Source organism: Sarcophilus harrisii, chromosome 2 (assembly GCF_902635505.1).
Source record: "Sarcophilus harrisii chromosome 2, mSarHar1.11, whole genome shotgun sequence".
NCBI lineage: Eukaryota > Metazoa > Chordata > Mammalia > Dasyuromorphia > Dasyuridae > Sarcophilus > Sarcophilus harrisii.
The window spans coordinates 483,705,562-483,725,552 of NC_045427.1; the positions used below are offsets into that span (position 1 = coordinate 483,705,562).

A 19,991-nucleotide genomic window follows, 5' to 3' on the forward strand; every position below is an offset into this window, starting at 1 on the left:
GGTACAAAAACAAAAACAGCCTCAAGGACATTGATGCTGTACGGTTATCACATCTATACATAAATGGATAAAAAAAATATATAAAATTATGAGAGTAATTTAGACAAGGCTGGGAGGAGCACTGATAACTGGGAGACAATCAGGACATTTCTCATATGGGAGGTGGCATCTGAACTGAATCTTGTGTTGAGCTAGATTCCAAAAGGCAGAAGTAAGGAGAGACTGCCCATGCAAAGCCCAGAGCAGATGAAATGCTATCTAAAGGAAAGAGCAAGTGGCTAGTTTGGCAGACACAGTGCGTGTATGTGTTAAGGAGAATTCTATGAAATAAAACTGAAAAGAAATTTAAATCAGAATGTAAAAATATAAGAGAAGGGGTTGACATCTCATCCAGGAGATAATAAACCACTGAAGGTTTGCTACAAATGTGGAATCTCTGTAAATGATTGCCTGGAAAAGGGAGAGAGTAGAATCTCTCTCTCTGGGAATCCACTGAAGCAGTTTAGGCAAGTGAGGATGTTGGTTACATAAGCAAAGAAAAGCAGGAAGATATCAGAGACTGAGAAGATTTGGCAAATGACTGCAAATAAAGGGAGAGAAAAGAAAGAATCAAAGGTGACTCCAAGGTAAACCTAGGTGATTAGAAACAGGCAAATTCTGAAGAGAGAACTTGGTCTTTGCATTTTAAGAGAGGGGAAATTTTGAAGCAAAGAAAAAAAGTTCAAAAAGCTGATAGGTGTTTATTTAAAAGAGGAGAAGACTGGAGATTGGGCCTCAGTTATCTTTAGGCCAGCTGCTATAAGAAAAAATGCCATTTATTGCCACAAAGACCCAAACAAAGGGAAACTGGTTAAAAGAGAGAATATTCCTAGATATAAGGAGGAATTTCTTAAGAGTGAAGTTGATTAAATATCATATGAGAATATCAAGACAGATTCTGAATTCCAATTCTGATACTCTTTAAAAAATAAGACAACTATCTGTTTAGCATGGACAATAATACATAAGGCAAAACACAATTTTCTGAAGTCCTTTTATAGGTTTTGAGGGGTTTTGTTGTTTTTTATGCCACATAATCCCCCCAAAATACCAAAAAAAAAAAAATGAAGGGAGGGGTTAGAGAATTAATGGAAAAAAGTAAGTGGGAAAAGAACATATTTCTTTAGATCATGAAAAATGTATAACAAAGCCCCATTAAAAAAAAAATACACACACCAAGACATCAAGCCAACATTATGCATCAGTATCATTTGAATCATTTTGAGTATCATAAATTTTATTCTTCTATGATGATATGTGTGATTTAGATCAGGTTACTTTAGACACAACAGAAAGGAAAAAATCAGCTGTCATATGCATGTGAATGGAGGTCATTGCTAACTACATGCTAATGGGGATGAGGGGAAGCAGTGTTTTCTGAACTGATTCTCAATCAATAGATATCATAGCTTTGGAAGTCTAATGCAAATAAGCACACCAAGCTTCAATAAAATGTTAACATAATAATTTGCTCTCCATTGCACCTTTCACCTTGAAGGATCCAAAATGCTTTTCTTTAATCGAGTAGGAAAACTGAGACAACGTAACTGAAGTGATTATCTCAGGTAAAAATATATATCAGATACCAAACTAAAGGATTTTAGGACTTTAAGCACTTCTTTGTGTTTTCAAAAAAATCCAGTTTTTAAATCACACAGTACCATATAGGGTCTGAAGAAAAAAAGTCAAAATACTGTACAATCTAAGATCTGTACCTTATCTTAGAGGATAGAGGACAGGTAAATGGGGAAATGTGTCCCCAGGAGGCAGTAGTGAAAAGGCAGAATGGCATATAAAAGATGAAGTAGAGGAAAGAATACAGGAGGTGGGAAGGAGAATCTAGGTTATCAGAAAAGCCCAGACTATTAAAATGTTATTGAGCAAAAGCATTTCTTTAAAAAAAAAAAACTTTTCATTCATGTACCTGATACAAGGAAGATGTCACCTGTAAAAGGCAATTTATGTTACGTATTAATGTATTTGCCAAGTAGAGAAGGAAGAAACTCAGGAGCATCTTTACTAAGGAAAACAATGTCTTTATTCTCAGGACAAAACCACAACATTTCTCTTTTTAAAATGCATCAAAACCTCTTGAATTCATATCACAAGACAGACAGAACTGACAGAAAAAGGGAAACCTCAGAACTTTGAATTCAAAATCCAGTGGGAACCGCCACTTTTCTTTTGCATTCTTTGTCATCCCTCCTCTCTAGTGGTATTTCTCAGAGTGATGCTCTAGCAGTAGAGGCTGCTAGAAATACCTGAATGGTATCTGAAAACAGCTTTGCCATAAGTAAGCACTCATTTAGCAAAATCTGGATAAGTTTTATTTGCAGGCCTGGGAACAGGTAGGAACACAGTGCTCTACTCCTACACTTTTACCATATGCTGTCTCCATTCTATAGCAGAATTGAATTACTTTAATTTTTACCTTTTAGATACAGACAAACAAGTAGGAACACAGCAATGATAACTAGTTTACACTTAGGCAGACGCAGTGCTGAAAGACATTAAGTTAGTGCCAAATTGAGCAGTGAGTCACAATTTGCACATATCTGTCAACCTGTTAACACGGTAATAACTTGGAAAAATTGCAGTTCCTATTTACATTGCAGAAGACATCATGTTTTCTGTGATAATCCTAGTTTAAAATGGAAAGATGTTTGGTTTTGATTTCAACCCAATCTGAACTTGAATTTTTTATTTTCCAGTAGAGAAAAAACTAGCTATTATGCAGAGTAAGGTTTTCTCTTGTTGTCCTATTCATTAATTTTTCCATGATCACTAGTATCTTACTTTGGACTTTCCTTTCTCGATTCAAACTTATTTTCATTTTCAAATGACTTTCATTTGACAGTATAGCTTCTCCAACCTCATTCCTCCATAGTAGGTCCCAGCTAGTACAACATGTCATCTACATTTATTGGGTCCAGTTTTAAACTTGATCCCATTCAGAATGGTATTCATCTCTTATAGTGCACTAAACAGACTCTCTTCAAGTCTCTACCAGAAAATCTGCTCAAGGTCAAATCTCAGGGTCTAATCTCAATTCTAAGTTTCTCAGTCTGATCATCAAACATAACTGGTCTTCATCCCTCCAACAATAACACACCTGTCCCCTCCTGAGGCTCTTCCTCTATCATAGCTTGTTTCTCCACACAAAACTGTAAACTCAGAAAGGCCCTGGATCATTCAATGCTGGCATTCTAAATCAGTACAGCATCAAGGCTCTGTGTGCGAACCTCTGAAACAGGCAGCAAAGACTTCTCAAAGCAAGCAGGTCTATTATTCCTAAAATACTAGAGAAGTCTTGCTCGTATTGAGCAAAAATTTTTCTCTCTGCAATTTCCACTTATTGGTTCCAATTCTGCCAATTGTACACAAAGTTCAATCCCCTCCTCAAAATAAATGCTTTCAAATACTTGAGGAGAACTATTTCTCTTAATCTTTTCTTCTTCAAGCTAAATATCCCCAGTTCCTTCACTATTATTCTTTCAGACATGATTCCAGAACCGTCGCCACCTATGTCACCCTTCCTCTGGACCTACTCTAATTTGTGTGTTCACTTCTTAAAATGTGTTAATCCAAATAAAAAATACCAGTACTGATGTGATGTGAATAGTATAATGGGATCAGAACCTTCTGTGACCTACATATTTGCTATTGAAAGGTAGCATGGCATGTTGAACTTTTAGAGTCAGACGCAACCTTGGTCTCAGTCTTATCTCTGATATGAATTAGCAATAGGACCACAACACGTTTCCTCACCTATAAAATGAGGAAAATAATACCATTAGAACTTACATCAGAGGGTTTATTATGAGATTCAAATAAAAAAAAGTATGTAAATTACTTTTCAAACCTTGAAAAATTTTATGTCAATTATCATTATCATCAACAATGCATCCTATATTGTATCAGCAGCAGCAGCAGCAGTATTACAGTGACAGCCTGTGATGTGTTTGTGGTCAATTTAAACCAGATCTTTTTACATGAACTACTTCCAAGGTGTGTTTTCCTTAACCTATATTTTTGACACACACCTTGCAGAAGTCTTTTTTCCCCCTCTAATTTACTTCCTGATGATTTCATCTGTTTCCGCGGCCTTGGCAGTGGTCTAAATGCAAATGATTCTGCTCTATTTTGCCACCCACAACCTTACTCCAAAACCACATCTCCCACTCTTCACAGGATCTCTCCAACTAGAGGTCTTGGCTGCCAACTCAAGCTTAAAATGGCCAACACCAAGCTCCAAGAGTTTTCTGGCTGCCTAGCTAGGTATGACAAAGCTTAGCAGCTAACATTAAACTACAATGAAACACTGAAGATCTAAGCCAAACAGTTCCTTACCCACGGTAATGTAGGAAGAAAAGGACTGTTGTTCAAAAGAGAAACTATATACAGATTCTAGCTAGCCCTTCTGCCTACCACCTTAGTGATCTTGGGCAAGTCACTTAACTTTTTCTCAACATCAGTTTCTTTTGAATGAGAAGATGGACTACAGGATTTCTAAGGTCCTTTTCTAAATCTTAATCATATAAATTAGAATACAGTGTTTTTTAACAAGTAAAATAATTTTAGATGAAAGAAGGTCCTCTCATATTAGCCCACAAGTCATTATCAATAACCGCCAAATAGATCAAGAAAACAGCCTCCTTCTCAAAAAAAAGAGATGATGAAAGTCATATTCTAAAGCAGGGGTCCTCAAACTACAGCCCGCGGGCCAGATGGAGCATCTGAGGATGTTTATCTCCCTCACCCAGGGCTATGAAGTTTCTTTATTTAAAGGCCCACAAAACAAAGTTTTTGTTTTTACTGTAGTCCAGTCCTCCAACAGTCTGAGGGACAGTGAATTGGCCCCCTATTTAAAAAGTTTGAGGACCCCTGTTCTAAAGTATATGCAAGAGCTTTCAAAGTAGTTATGCTACTGACATGTTTTAAATGCTACTTTTAATGAACTAATTAATTCTGTAAAACATTAGTACAAAGATGTGTGTTATCAAATTGGGATTAAAATGCCAAAATGATTGCAAAATGGAAAAGTGATCTCCAAACTTATAAATCCCATAAAACCTTAATTCTACAGGACCTCATGTAAACAGTCAAAATGTATTTTAAAAAAAATTGACATTAAAGATTATTTTATGTAGGACAGATGGCTCAGTTTTCTAGAATCTGACCTGTGTGTGTGTGTGTGTGTGTGTGTGTGTGTGTGTGTAATGGATTCAATCCAATTTTCTTGTGTTAGTGATGCTTAGCAGCTAAGTAAGATTTAAATAGCATTTATCCCACACAGTGTGTAAGATACATGCTGTTCATTTTCATCACTCATACAAATTCCAAAAGGAATACATGTATTAATATCCCACTTTACTGTAAAAGGGCCAATACATGTCAAAAAAGGGAAACAATCACCTCATCTAGAAATAATTTCAAGAATTTTCTCTAAACCTATTCTGAGTAAGGCAATTTAACAATCCTCTTACACCAAGTAAAAACAGACGGATTTATTTAACTATTCCACAAGTAACTGAAACCACAACTATCCCCTATGAGCGTCATTTCACATGTGCTGAGGAAGTGTATTAAAAACCTGAATCAACCTTGCTTTCTTTTTAGACTCTCTGTACATTTGTACTTCAATGTGAATTCCACAAAATTTTCTCTTTATTTAAAAATTAAATCATTATCTACATAATCTGAAAATATAATTTATTTAATTTTTATCATCAGATATTATCTAATTAAAAACAATACTTGTTTTGATTAACTAATTAGGTCTATAAAACATTACTAAAAGATCAACTTGGGATTAAAATGCCAAAATCATTATGAAATGTAGAAGCTTTCTCTAAAGATATAAATTGTGCAAAAGCTTAATTCTATAGCACCTATTAAAATGTGAAAAAAAATTATTTGACATTAAAACCTCAGTTTTTCATGTGTGTGAGAATGTGGAGAGACAGAAACCCAGAGAGAAACAGAGAGAGACAGAAGCAAAAACAAAAGCAGAGACAGAAACAGACACGGAGATGGAGACGGAGACAGAGAGGGGTACAAACTCAACATACTTCAAGATGCCCAAAACACCAGGAATGTATGACACTGTCTTAGGGCCTCATTGTCTACTGTATATCTATTTTAAAAAATCACCAGCTTCTAGTATAGTAGTAGAAAAAAAAATAATGAATCTGAGGCATCCCTCTGAATCAATTAATAAGCTTTTATTAGCAATCTAATAAGGGCCAAGCAATGTACAATGCATACTTGGAGAAGAGTTTAACAAGTAGGGCTTTCAGATTTGAGGGAAGAGAAAAGGAAATAAGCATTTATGGTACATCTATTATGTGCCCACAAATTGTGCTAAGGGCATAAGAAAACAAAAAAATCCTTTTTCATTTGGTTTTACAACAATTCTGAGAGGTATGTGCTATTATTATATCCATTTTATAATGAGAGAAACCAAGACAGAGGTTAAACAACTTGCCCAGGGTCACTTATCTAAGTGTCTAAAGCTAGATTGGAACTCAGGTCTTCCTAACTCCAGGCCCTGAACTTTACCCACTGTATTACATAACTGCCTAGGAAATTAATCAAATATACAAAAAGAACCTCATACTCTAATATGAGTTTCAACAACTTTTTTAAAAAATAATTTTCAAGTACGAGATTACACAGAAAACAAAACTTTCTTCAAAAATAATTTTTCAATTTCAAAACAAAACCTTTATTTTCCCTTCCTATTGTGCCACAACTCCTCTCCTTCCTCTATCCGTACTCCATATGTCTCAATTATTTCAGTAAGCCCACAGGTGTGCATCAAGCATTGAAAACAGATGGGAAATGCTGTCACACAAATTAAGTCTTAACATTCTACTCACCAGTGTTAAAAGTTATAGAAATTGGTCTTTAGCTCCACCCCTATTTTATAAATCAACAAATGTTTACTGAACAGCTACTACTATCAGCAGCTGCTCAAAATATTTATCAAGCACTTTAAGGTAAGGTACTATAGAAGGTACTGAGAATACAAAGAGGTGGAATAAAGTCCCTCCCTTCAGTAAGTTTACAATCTATTTGAGGAAACATTTACTTAACACCAAATAAGAAAATTCTGGATGAATGATATAAATATTGCCTTACATTTAGTATACCTATACTACAGGTACCCTACAGCTTTCAGAAACACTTTCATATTCACTATCTCCTCTCTGATCCTCATAAAAACTCTACAGGTGGGGCCAAATGGAGCAGAGGAGGTTGTGAGGCTAGAAAGGGCCTTCAATGCCATCTACTCTAACCATCTAATTTAACAGATGCGGAATCTAGGGGAAAAGTTTCTTGCCAAAGATCACATCAATTTTAAGTTATAGCCATGATCTGAATCATGTGATTTTTAGTCCAGTGATCTTTGGGTAATATGATGAGTCAAGGGCACTCACCTTGACAATGAAGTGGCTATTGATGATACAACCAACTTTAAATTACTTAAATTTTTCTGCAAGGTTGTTGGGTTTCATTTTTTAAACATTCTTACATAACTGTAATTGACAAAAATGGACGAGTCATTAAACACATGCTTTCTGAATGAAAAAATTGGGTTTTTTATATCTTTTTACATCTCTATTAATTTTCTGTTGCAAATTTATACAAGTATTTTGGTTGCAGCTTTCCCTAAAAGTTTTTAAACAATTTATTAAATTCAGGGAGGAAGTTATCATTTCAACCAAAAGCCATTTCCTCTGCAAGCTCTTACATGTTACCAAAAGACTAAACAAACAACCAAAAAAACAAAACAAACAAAAAAAAAAACCCTACCCACTTTCCACTTTTCACTAACACCAATTAACAATAGTTATTAAAGCAGGTATCTCTGCCAGATCTTATGAAATGATACTCCATGGTCAGATAGACAGTGAAGAATATGTGAATGGAAATGCAACAATTCACACACACAATAAGAAAGTAACTCAAGATTCAATTAGACAGCCAATTGGAGCTGACAATACATATTTGAAAACTACATCCCTTTCCCAAATTCCAGCAGTCTTTCTCCCTCTCCACCTGTTAAGAGTCAAAAACTGTGAAGTTATTAATATTTGGCATTTCCTGGCAGCTCTAAAATGTAGATTCTCAGCTTTGGGAGTACCAAGTTTTCCATAATGATACTGTGATAGAAGATGTTTCTTTTCCGTTTGATTTTTAACATCCCTGAGTGAACATATGACAGACTTCACAGAAACAGAAATAACAAGTTAAAAAATAAAATTGCTGCACACGTTTTTGAGCTTCTAATAATATATTCAGCAAATCACAGCCATCTGAAAGAGTTAATATAACTTGAAAGGGTTATACTGAGTTAATCAGACTGAATAGGTACAAAGTCGTGAAAAGCATCAGATTTAGAACCTGAATGGACTTTAGAAAACATATGGTTCAATCTTTCACTTTATATATAGAGAAGAAACTGAGGTTCAGTGAAGATAAATACCTTGCACAATATTACACAGGCAGTAGGCAAGAGAGCAGGGTCAAAGGGTCACATGCACACTTGCTAGCTAGAACAAGAAGTGAATGTTTCTAAGTCAGAGAATTTCATTTCACTGAAGGTTCACATTCATGGCATTTTTCACCCTGTAATTTCTTCCCTATAGATATTCTTGTGGGTCAGCCAGGTTATAATTCAATATCAACAGAAATCTGCAGATTACTTGATAGTCTTCATAGAATTCTCACTGCCATCCAAATAATGGTAAATGACTTTCTAAAATGGAATAAAAAATGCCCTAAACAGAAAAGTAAAGCAAATTTCCAAGAATTCATCACATCTAAAATGATGAAGGAAATAAACCTTATAGTAGGAAATATTTTTGCAACAAAATTGCATTTCAATCAGTCAAGAACTTCTTTGTTGTTATTCAACAAATATACAATCTTTTTAACCTGGGAAGGAGGAAGAAAGCTTGCTAATACTTTTTACTGAATTATAATTTCTTATGGAAAAGAGGAGATTCAACTCCTAATTTTGGGCCATTGCAAAATACATACATCTATAATGTTCATGTAGCCCTGTAATATTTAAATGCTTCAAAGTCCCCATATTATAACTGAAAAAACAGCTAATGTTTGATGATCCAGATTAATGGCCTGAAGTTTGGTGTGGGTCTTCTAGAAATTTCACGATAGCACAAAAAAATTAATGAAATTACACTAAGGATCAGGAAGTGAAACTGAACAGCTTCCCAAACCTACCACTATCCCTCTCCCATTATTCCAATCTAAGGTTAGAAAGCATTATTTTTTAAATCACCTCAAAGTAATGAATTCCTTCTTCACTCTCCTTAAACCTTCTGTATTACTGTGTGGCATTTTTTTATAGTGCAGAAAAGATTAGTTTTTTTGTGTCAAAACAGTTTCTAGAAATAGTATTTAAAGCCAAATTACAGGAGGAAAAAGATGTCTATGTCAACCAGAACCTGAAGATGATAAGATAATCGCCTCTGGAAAAGACAGCATTACAAGAACTGTACAGCTCCTGAGCATGGAGGAAATAAACTAAAGGAGGGCAGTAACTAGAAACATTTTTCACAGCACACAATGCTTATTTAATTGAGATAAAAGAAAGGAGAGGAGGCTCAGAGGACAATACAAACATGAATGTAATCTCGTTAGGAGTTAGGAGAGGGACCAGTCTGACCTAGATCCCTGTGATGGTTGGACTGAAGATGGAACCCAAAAGAGAAATTTCCCAGTAACAAGATCCTATGTCTGATAACCTGTGAATGTCTTATTACGTGGCAAAAAACAAGACAAGGGGGAAAAACATCACAAGGCAAGATATGCTATGAGTCCCCCACCTCTGAATGTCACACTTAGGGACAAAGGCCCATTCACAATATGAAAAGTATGACTCTATATGCTTGGTTTTCCACAATGAACTGCACGCAAATATATTTGCTGCAATAGTTTTTATAACATGTCAATAGCAGAACCAAAAAAGTACTCATACAGATATTCATACCCAAACTGGAATGCTTTTTATAACAATTTTGATCAAGAAGTCCTGAAGCTCCACTTAAAAACCTCTATTGACAAAGGATCCACTATCTCCCAAGGCAGACCATTTCACTCATAGAGAGCTCTATGGAAGTTTTTCTCATATTAAACCAAAGCACAGCATTGCTCTCTCTAGGCTCAAATATAACCCTTCGTGCACATGATAGTTGTCTTCATGCATACTCCAAGCTAAATACCCACAGTTTCCTCAACCAGTCTTTACATGTTCTTCATACACAAGTGAAATCATGACCCAGGATCACAATGATGTGTTGTCGATGCAAAACACCATCATACCTGAATGCAGGGAGAACAAATATGTTGATTCCAGGCAAAAATCCTTCCTTCTATGTAGGCTTATTATCCAACTAATGGATTAAATTCAATGATATTTACTGCAAATATTCTCTCTAGTTGCTCAGCATAAAACAGTTTTTCAAAGACCGTATACTAAATCTTTTAAGCTATACACATGAAGAACCATCAGTTTAAATCAATCTGATCCTTGAAGCATCATCTTCTTCTCCCCTTTCTCCCCTTTCTCCCCCAACCAAACAAAATAAGAGAAAATTCATCCTGCCTAGGGAAGAAAAATCAGAGGGAACAACTTATTTACCTAACCAGAACATTAGGAACATAATTAAAAATAATGTTTGGAACTCATTACAAATTCCCTGGACAGGAAGCCTAAATCTCATTAGAATGAAAAGCAAATTAAGCGATCAAGAGAAAGTTTGGTCAGGGGCAAAATGAGGACTACAATCACCTTCAGAACTTTTAATGATACCAACACAGCTTGCTTTGTTCTGCAGGTTGCATTAGTCTTCTAAAAAAAATCTCCATAGTTACTGTAATTTTAAACCAAACAAGGACCAGAAGCATTATAATATGTAACTTTGGGATTTCAGCCCTGAAAGACTCAAGCACGAATCTTGATTTTATAATCATTACTGTTTTCTTGTCTGAGCCTGTTACTGGTTTTCATAACGTTTGTGAAAATTGACATGAATTCTTTTATAGAAAGTTTGAAAGGAAAAGCAGCCTCCTTATGCCGAATAATGCAATCAGTAATAGAATTTCAGAAGCATCATTTCATACCATCAAGACCTTTCCCCTTCCAAGTCCATCTAGAAAATTAGGAGTTTCACAAAAGTTTCTGAATGTGGCAAACATTCTAAATAAATTTAGAATTAAATTCATTATCTTTTTCTCAAAACGATTTCTTCAATATAAATGTTATTACCCTCTTGGGCTGAAAAAGTAATGTTAACAAAACTGTAAATTCTCATATATAAAACCAAGCACCCAAGCAAAAGGCTCACATGAGTTAATTCTCAACACATAAACATATTCTGTGTTTTGCTTTTAGGATAAAGAGATAAATGATATGAACTGATGCTGAGTGAAGTGAGCAGAACCAGGAGAACATTGCACACTATAACAGCAAAATTATGTGATGATCAGCTATGACAGAATTAGCTCTTCTAAGCAATAGTGATCCAAGATAATTTGAATAGACTTGGGATGGAAAATGCTATCCGTATTCAAAGAGAGAACTATGGAGATTGAATATGGATTGAAGCATAATATTTTCCACCTTTTTGTTTGTTTTTGTCTTTGATCTTGATCTTTCTGGGACTCAGTTTTCCCTCATGGAAAATTACAAGGCACTTGGACTAGATGGTTTCAAAAATGTTTTCCTGAGGTGAAACTTAAATTCAAGGTAAAACCATGCCAAATTTCTATGATTTACACCAATGTTCCATATTCATACAATAACTGATGTTCATAAATGAAGATCCTCTGGTACTATGCAATCCTGATGCATTTTGTAATTATCAAAAACTCAACTATATTTAGAATAAATAAGTTATTAAACATATCTCACTTTATTCTGAAGCTTTGAAAATTAATTCGTACTTGGAATACATTGTAGAGTATTAGCCAGAATATTTAATTAATCCTAACATGTCACTCTCCATGCTTTCTAGAGAAATGGGAGATTATATTTTTGATGGCTCTATTATCAAAACACTGTAATTTCACTGTAATACATCTGCTACAAGAAAAAAATTAGCAATGATAGTTCTGCCTTTAACTTCACAGAAATGATGTAACAACAAATATCCAGATTCTAGTATAAGGTAGCAAAGATTAAGGAAAAAATCAATTAACTTTATTTAATAAGCATTTACTGTGTATGAGATACTAGGGTAAAAAGTACAAGAGATACAAAGATGGAAAAATAGTTCTTAACCTAAGGGTCTTACAACCCAATACAGAAGTGATAATGTGTATTCAGGAATAAGTATGAAACCATCAATGAGAAAAAGAATCAAAAGACTTTTTCAAATACAATTTTTAAAAAAATGCAACATTTCTGAGTTGGAAGATTATGTGAAGGAAAAACTATTGAAGAAGTTGTACCTAAGGTGGGTTTCAAAGAAAAATAAAAAAGTATTTCAGCAAGAAGACTTGCAATGGATATTCAGTTCTAGAATGGAAGATAAGATTTGAGAAAGCACTACACAGCAGTGGAAGACAGCCAAGAAAAGATTAGGGAACACCTAGTAATCTGGTCTAACTGAAATACAGATTATATTAATGGGTGCAGTATGAAATAATGTTGGAAAGGTATATTAGAATTAGATTGTAGAAGCCTTTAATCACCAGGCCAAGAACTATGTATTTCATCCTATAAAATAGCAGGTAATCACTGAAGGCTTTTGATCTGGGAGAAAACATGATTACAGATTTATACAGATTTCTATTTATTTATTTATTTGTTTGTTTATTTATCCTTCCTCCTAATATATACAATTGTATACAATATATACAAGTTTAAATAGAATAAAATATAAAAAGCACTAGCTCTGGAATCTGAAGATTTGGTGTTGAGTTCCATCCGTTCTACCATCTACTAACCTATGTGCCTTGGACGTGTCACTTTCTTTTCATACTTTAGTTTCCTTATGTGAAGAAAAAAAAAAAAAAATGGAGATGATAGTTGTATCAAGGAAAAGTGTTTTATAAACTTTAAAGTGCTTTAGCAAGGATATGCCCTGTTAACCCTGAGGGTTCTGTCCTGAACTATGTCTTCTCACTTTATACTATTTCACTTGGAGATCATCAGCTGCCATGGATTCAAACGTTACCTCGATGCTGATGATCCTCAGCTGCATCGAGTGCTAATCTTTTTGCTAACTTCAGTCTCAAATCTCCAATTGACTTCCACAAATATCTTGAATTCAACATGTCTAAAATTGAACTCATCTTTCTCTCAAAATCGTTCTTCTCTCTCCAAACATCCTCTCCAGTTCCTCCGGGCTCACAACCTCAGGATTCTTAATCTCTCCTCTGATATGGCCACGATCCCAATGGGCAAGCTCTCATCAGCTCATGCTTGAAATGAATGCTTGTACAACAGACTGCTGGTGGGTTTGCCCACCACAAGTCTCTCCCGACTCCAGCCATCCTTCATTCAACCACCAATCTTCTGTTTGGTATTCAAAGTCCTTCATAACTTGCCACCCCCAGCTTTTCTAGTCTTCTCATACCTTACACCACCCCACTGTACTCTTCTCTCCAGTGACACACACTTCCCTGCTGTTCCTCAAACAAGATAACGCCCTCATCTCCTGAGTCTGGGCATTTACTCACTGCCTAGTCCTATGTGTGGAATGCTCTTCTGCTTCATCTCTCCTTCCAGGCTTTCCTGTTTTCCTTCAAATCCACGTTAAAATCCCACTTCTACCAGAAACCTTTCTTGATATTTCTTTCTTATAGAGACTTATCTCTATTGATTATTTCACATTTATCCTGTAAGTAATTTGCTTACTCATAGTTGTTTACATGTTGTCTCCCCCATTAGACTGTAAACTACTCTAGTACAAGGATTATGTTTTACCTTTATTACTATTCTCAGAGTTTAAGCACAGTGTCTGGCACACAGTAGGCATTTAATGAATACTTCCTAAACTGTAATGAATATAAAACTATAAAGTACTTTACAAATAAGACATTACTATACAGGTTATTTTTTAGTAAGTTATAGCTTTTATTTTTACATTGACTATATTTCCCATTATATCCTCCCTTCTCCCTCTCAAGGAAAACCATCCTGTTTTTTTTTTTTAAAGAGTGTTTTGTTAAATAAATAAATAAAAGTTCAATAAACCTGGAGTCACATTCAATTATTATAATTTCATAGTATTTAGTTTCAACTATTTGGTTTATGTTCTTTTTCCATACCCTTATTTAGAACAAAGCTTCAGTGCCTGGACCCAAAACAGTGTTATAGCAAAGAACTATTTTTCTTATAATTCTGCAATCAAGAAAAGTCTAAAAGAGTATTCACAAACCAAACATTTACTGTAGCCTAATACACCTGGAGGATGTGTACAATTTAAAGGAACTCACAATGTGCCTTTTACTTGAAGATCTTCAAGCTTATAAAAACAATCAGTTATATGGGGATGAAGTTAGAAATACAACCATGGAGAATATCAAGGTCCTCAAGTTCAAGAAACCCACTCTAAAAACAAAATGTTATGTGCTACAGTTTAATAGATGCAACCACAACTCAGATTGTTTCAAATACAGAAAAGCTATGCCATACTATCATTTCATATGTTTATACCTTCACTATAAGTCATAGAATTTCTGTTGTAATGTGAATTAGAGATGATAGAGAAAGAGAGAAAGAAATAAACACAATCGCACTGGACAATATAGTACCACATAACTTGGAGTTTTTCATGGAGCAAAGTCAATCATAAACACAATCATCTTCAACAAATGTGACTGTAGTGAATCATAAACTCAATGAGTCAACAATGCAATGATGTTAAAATAATGTCAACTTCTTGCAACTGTATGATTAAGGAGGATTACTTAAAGATTAAAAGAGATAAAGATCTCATTCTGCTCAAGATCAGTGAGGTATCAATATGATTAATAATGACAAAGAGCATAAATAAGAACAGACAAAAGGCCAGTTCAGAAAATAAGATTGGCAAGAAGAGGATACAAACTGAATTTGGTCCAGTAGAAAGACAATAGGCTATTCACCAACATCCATGTTGACTTAGGAACAATTATTCTCAGTCACTGAAAGGCGTGATGGAATACTTAAAGACAAAAAACGCTAAGGTTAATGTCAGAACTTTACCACACAATGTATATGTTAGATGAGAAGAGATGTTGCTAGGAAGAAATAGGATAGAAAAATATTCAGTGTAAAAACTAAATATATGGGACAGCTAGGTGGCACAGTGGATAGACCACCAGCCTTTAAGTCAGAAGGACCTGAGTTCAAATTTGGCCCCAGACACTTAACACTTCCTGGCTGTGTGACCCTGGGCAAGTCCTTTAATCCCAATTGCCTCGGGGGGAAAAACTAACTATATGCCTAATTAGGAATTGATTCAGTCCTGCCAGTATTGGAGAAACAGGGACTGAAGAAGAGAGAGAACCATCTAGAAGAATGTAGGAAAACCAGAAGGTTTGAACCACAGGTTATAATTTCTAACATTGTCAGGTGTTAAGATTTTTGTCACGATCTTTATACAAAAAATTCATCAGAACTTTTATTATAACAGGCTGCATGAGTTCATTATTATAAAAGCAAGAAATCTACTTGATTGTAAAGCGAAGTTCTAAGGAAAAGTCCAGAAGGTAGCTTTGGTGACACACATTTGAACTATGAACTGGGATTTTTCTCCCCCACCCAAGTTAAAGTTCATTGGTGAAATACCAATGAAATTTTCATTTTTCATTTCAATTTTCACTCTTAGTTGAAAAGATTTCTTTTGTCAGTAAACTAAAAACAGTGATCAAATTTTAAACATTTAAGCTTGATTAGAACAAGTCAGAGCACATATATGAAAATAATATGATATTCTAAAGGATTTCTGAGAGAAGGAGGGAGGGAGAGATACAGATAGAGACACAAAGACACAGAGAGAGACAGAGACAACAGAGAAAGAGAGAGACAGAGAGAGACGAAAAAAGGGGAAGAGCATTACTACTTCCTTCCAATTTGAGTTGTAAATAATGTGTGGTTATTGGCCTCAGTGTGTCTCACTGGTTAACAAAGGTGGCAGAATATGACATTTGCTTTGCCTTTATTAGCTAGTTGAGAAATTTTGCCTCTTAGAGAAGCTATTCTTTTTTCTCTGCTTGCACCTAATATAGCAGAATCCATTAACGTCCAATGGGACCCAAATAATATTACGATGATAAAAGGCCTTCTGACCTTTTTAATCTGCAGTTCTTAGCAAGTTGGCAATATAGTCTACCTACACTATTATTTACTCCATGGCAAGGAGAAAGTACTTAAAAAGAATCAATTCACATCTTGAAATAAAATTGATCGACTGTTGTTAAAACTTCCAAGGGTTTCCAAATTTAAAATTTGCTAAAAAAATTTATCCCCAAAGGGTCACAAAACTTTGAAGTTGTAAAAGAATTGAGAGATCATCTAGAACAGGGGTAATGAACATGGCACCCATGAATTTGGTTAAAAATGAATATTTATTGACAACTGTACATTGGTTTTCTTTGCAATTCTTGGTATTGTTTTAATGTGTTTAAAACATTATTCTGAGAAGGGATTCACAGATTTCATCGGACTGCAAAAGGGTTTCATGCCACAAAAAAGGTGAAGAACTCTTCTGGTTCTAAGATTAAGAAAGCCAAGTTCCAGAAGAGTTGTCCAAGGTCACACAACAATTATAGCAAGAAGCAGATTCAGAAGTGGTCTGCTATTTTGCTATTCCACGCTTTCTACTTCATGCTGTCAAGATTGTAGATAAGATTCTCTTAAATGTTTCAATCAATACACATTATTAGTTGATACCTAGAAAAGAATCAAGGGTTCAGATTCTTTTAAAATGTTTTAGTATATTCATTAGAAGTAATGGCTATCCATAAGAGGTTAGAAATTATCTTTCACAATAAGATTTAACCATTATCCTTTCCTGAAGTATATTACACCTTAACCATTCTCACTTTTCATACAGCAAATTCATGTCACAATTTAAATGAAATAATATTGATCAGGAAGGTTTCAAATGCCTATCAGATCAAATGTCATCAAGTGCAAATTTGGGAAAAGCTTCAATTTGAAGTTGATGAATTTTGAAATGTCCTAAAGTTTTATTAATGTTCATAATTCAAATGATTCCAGGTGAAGAGTTACCCAAATAGGCCCAACTTTGAGCTTCAAAAAAATTTTTTTTCTAGGACAGTTGAAGCTCATGGTAATGATCCTGATAATCAACAGCCTTTTCTTGTGTGAACAGAAAAGGCTAGCTAAAGTGTATATAGAAAGATAGTTTTATTGTGTCTGGTTCAACTAACTGGTTAATGATTTTCATTCTGCAGATGTGGATGACATTTCTACATTGATTCCCACACATTTGATTCATCTATTTTGGTATGAGAAAGTTTTCCATCTAGGAATAAAACTTTTAAAAAACTGAACATATTTCTAAAAGCTATACTGCAAAGACCAGTAAAATATTGAAACCTAATGTTCAACCACACGGTTTTCCACCCATACATCATTTTCTGTTTGTGCCCTACCCAACTGTTTCAAAGTTCATTTTTATAGTGTTCGGGGATAATAGCAACCGTATCAGTCATAGAAGCCATGTCCAGTCAATTTCTTCAGAGAGCAAATGGAATTTTTCCAAATAGATTAACTTTTACTGTAGAGAACAAGGACCCCCTGAGGTTAGTATTTCTGAAACAGAATGGCTAGGAATTAAGTTTAGATAATTTCAAGGGATATTTTTCAAGTGTGACTGGCTCTAAATGGGAGGCCCTGCCATTTTAAACATGAAATTTTTAAAAGCCCCTAGATGCAGCAAGCAGAAGAAGTCAAGACGGAGACCATCAAGTGTTCTATATCACGGCAAAAACATTTATAATAGCAATAGCTGCAAGGTATGAGATGCAATAACTACCATCATGTCTTATTCATCTGGAGTCATTGAGAAAGGAATGATTCAAAATAAGAGAATTTTTCCAGATAATTGAAGCTTTTCTCTTTCAACATCCAAAATATTTTTAAAATTCCAAACACCTGATAGTTTTTCTCAAATACAATACATAATTTCCTGTCTTCTTAAAGAGAACTTAAGCTATTCATGATAACTAAGCATGATCATTATCAATGTCAAGAAGTATTTTATTATATATTATCATACAATATGCAGAATAGATTATTGAGATATGAAGGACTGTTTCATTCTATACTGTTGCAACTCACTCTTCTGTCTCTTCCTTCAAAGTCCCATTGTCAGTTATCCTTACTCTTCCTTCAGCCCTATTCTAATTTGTTGCTTCTATTATGTTGTCATTTGGTGAAAAAAAAAACAGATAGCCATGGGTATTGGAATGGTATATGAACAAACAGTGAGTATCTATCTATTGGAGATAAAAGAGAGAAAAAAATTATTAAGTGCCTACTATATGCCAGGCACTATTCTAAATGCTTTATAAATATTATCTCTTCCAAGAACTTTGGGAGGCACTTGTGCTACTTTTATTCCCATTTTACAATTGAGTCAGACTGAGATTAAGTAACTTGTTCAGGTAGTCAACTAGTAAATGTCTGAAGCTGGATTTGAATTCAGGTCTCCCTCTACTGTGCCATTTAGCTGGTTCCTATGAAGTATTATAGATCTTTATACATAGAGATACTTTGGCCCTTGCCATTTAATTCATAGATCTTGGCTCTTTGTCAAATAGTTGAATTGAGATTGATAAAAATGTGACTCTTAGATAAAAGAAGTATTTAATGATGGTCCAAGCCTCAACAATGCAGGTTTTTGGAATAAAGAAAAAATAGATTTAACAATCCTTGATATAAATTCTCTCAACAATCAAGGACAATGAAAAATATCTTTAACCAGAAAAAAAAATTCAGTTTCTAATATTGTCTTCTTTACTTACCAGAAAAATTAAATAGAAAAGAGTCACATATTTACAAAATCGTTTGAATAGGTCTTATTTCAGATAGTTTGAGAGGTTAGATATTTAGGAATTTCTGAAAATAGGAAATAAAAAAGAGAAAGGAATCTGATATCTTTATTTTTACTTATACATAACTACTTCCTTTCCTTATCGGGCCTTGAATCAAGGACCTATAATTCCTATAAGATGATAAGTCTATTTTAGAAAATGCAAAGCATAATATTTAAGCACAGGGGATCAAATTGGTCTGCTTTGATGGAGTCCTTTTCAATACAAGGATATATTAACTATATTTCAAACCTTCCCATGGTACTATGCTAATGAATGTTCAATGTTAAATCTGAAATACAGCTACCCTTCCAGCAATTCTATATTGAGTCTTTATTTTAACCTCATTGTAATACAAGAACAGTATTTTTTTTCAAAGTAAAAGCCAAAATACCCTGATGCTAAATATGTTAGTCATATATATACACACACATACACACACAAGACACACAGAATAGACTATCTGGTTTGTTTCTTTGTCTCTTCCAAATAATAAGCTCTAATGTGAGGGAGTGGGGGGTGGGGAGAGGATACAGAGAAAAGGCAGGGATGGTGATGAGGGTGGTGTTTCAGATCTCTTGATCTTTTCTTTTGCAAAGAAATTATTCATGAAGATCTTTCCTAGCCCTTCCCAAATGGTTAGATTTAAGCAATTGCTTAAAGTGCTGTTTTTAACTGGAGAACACATTATTCATAAACCCTACAGCCCAGGAAACACTTACTTGGTAACTGGTAATTTTTATCTGATCAATGACTTCATTGCACTGAAACACCACAGTGGAAAGTACTTTCAGCATGAAACAGCATTAAGTGCATTCCTTCTATAAACAATGGAAGTTGGTTAATGGTCACTTTACAGTCTACAT

General features: G+C 34.5%; 1 protein-coding gene across 1 annotated transcript in view; it reads right to left on the bottom strand.

The window, feature by feature from the left end:
• Positions 1–19,991, bottom strand: part of MED27 (mediator complex subunit 27) — a 251,343-nt gene that overhangs the window by 84,067 nt on the left and 147,285 nt on the right. The gene's annotated exons all lie outside the window — the stretch shown is intronic.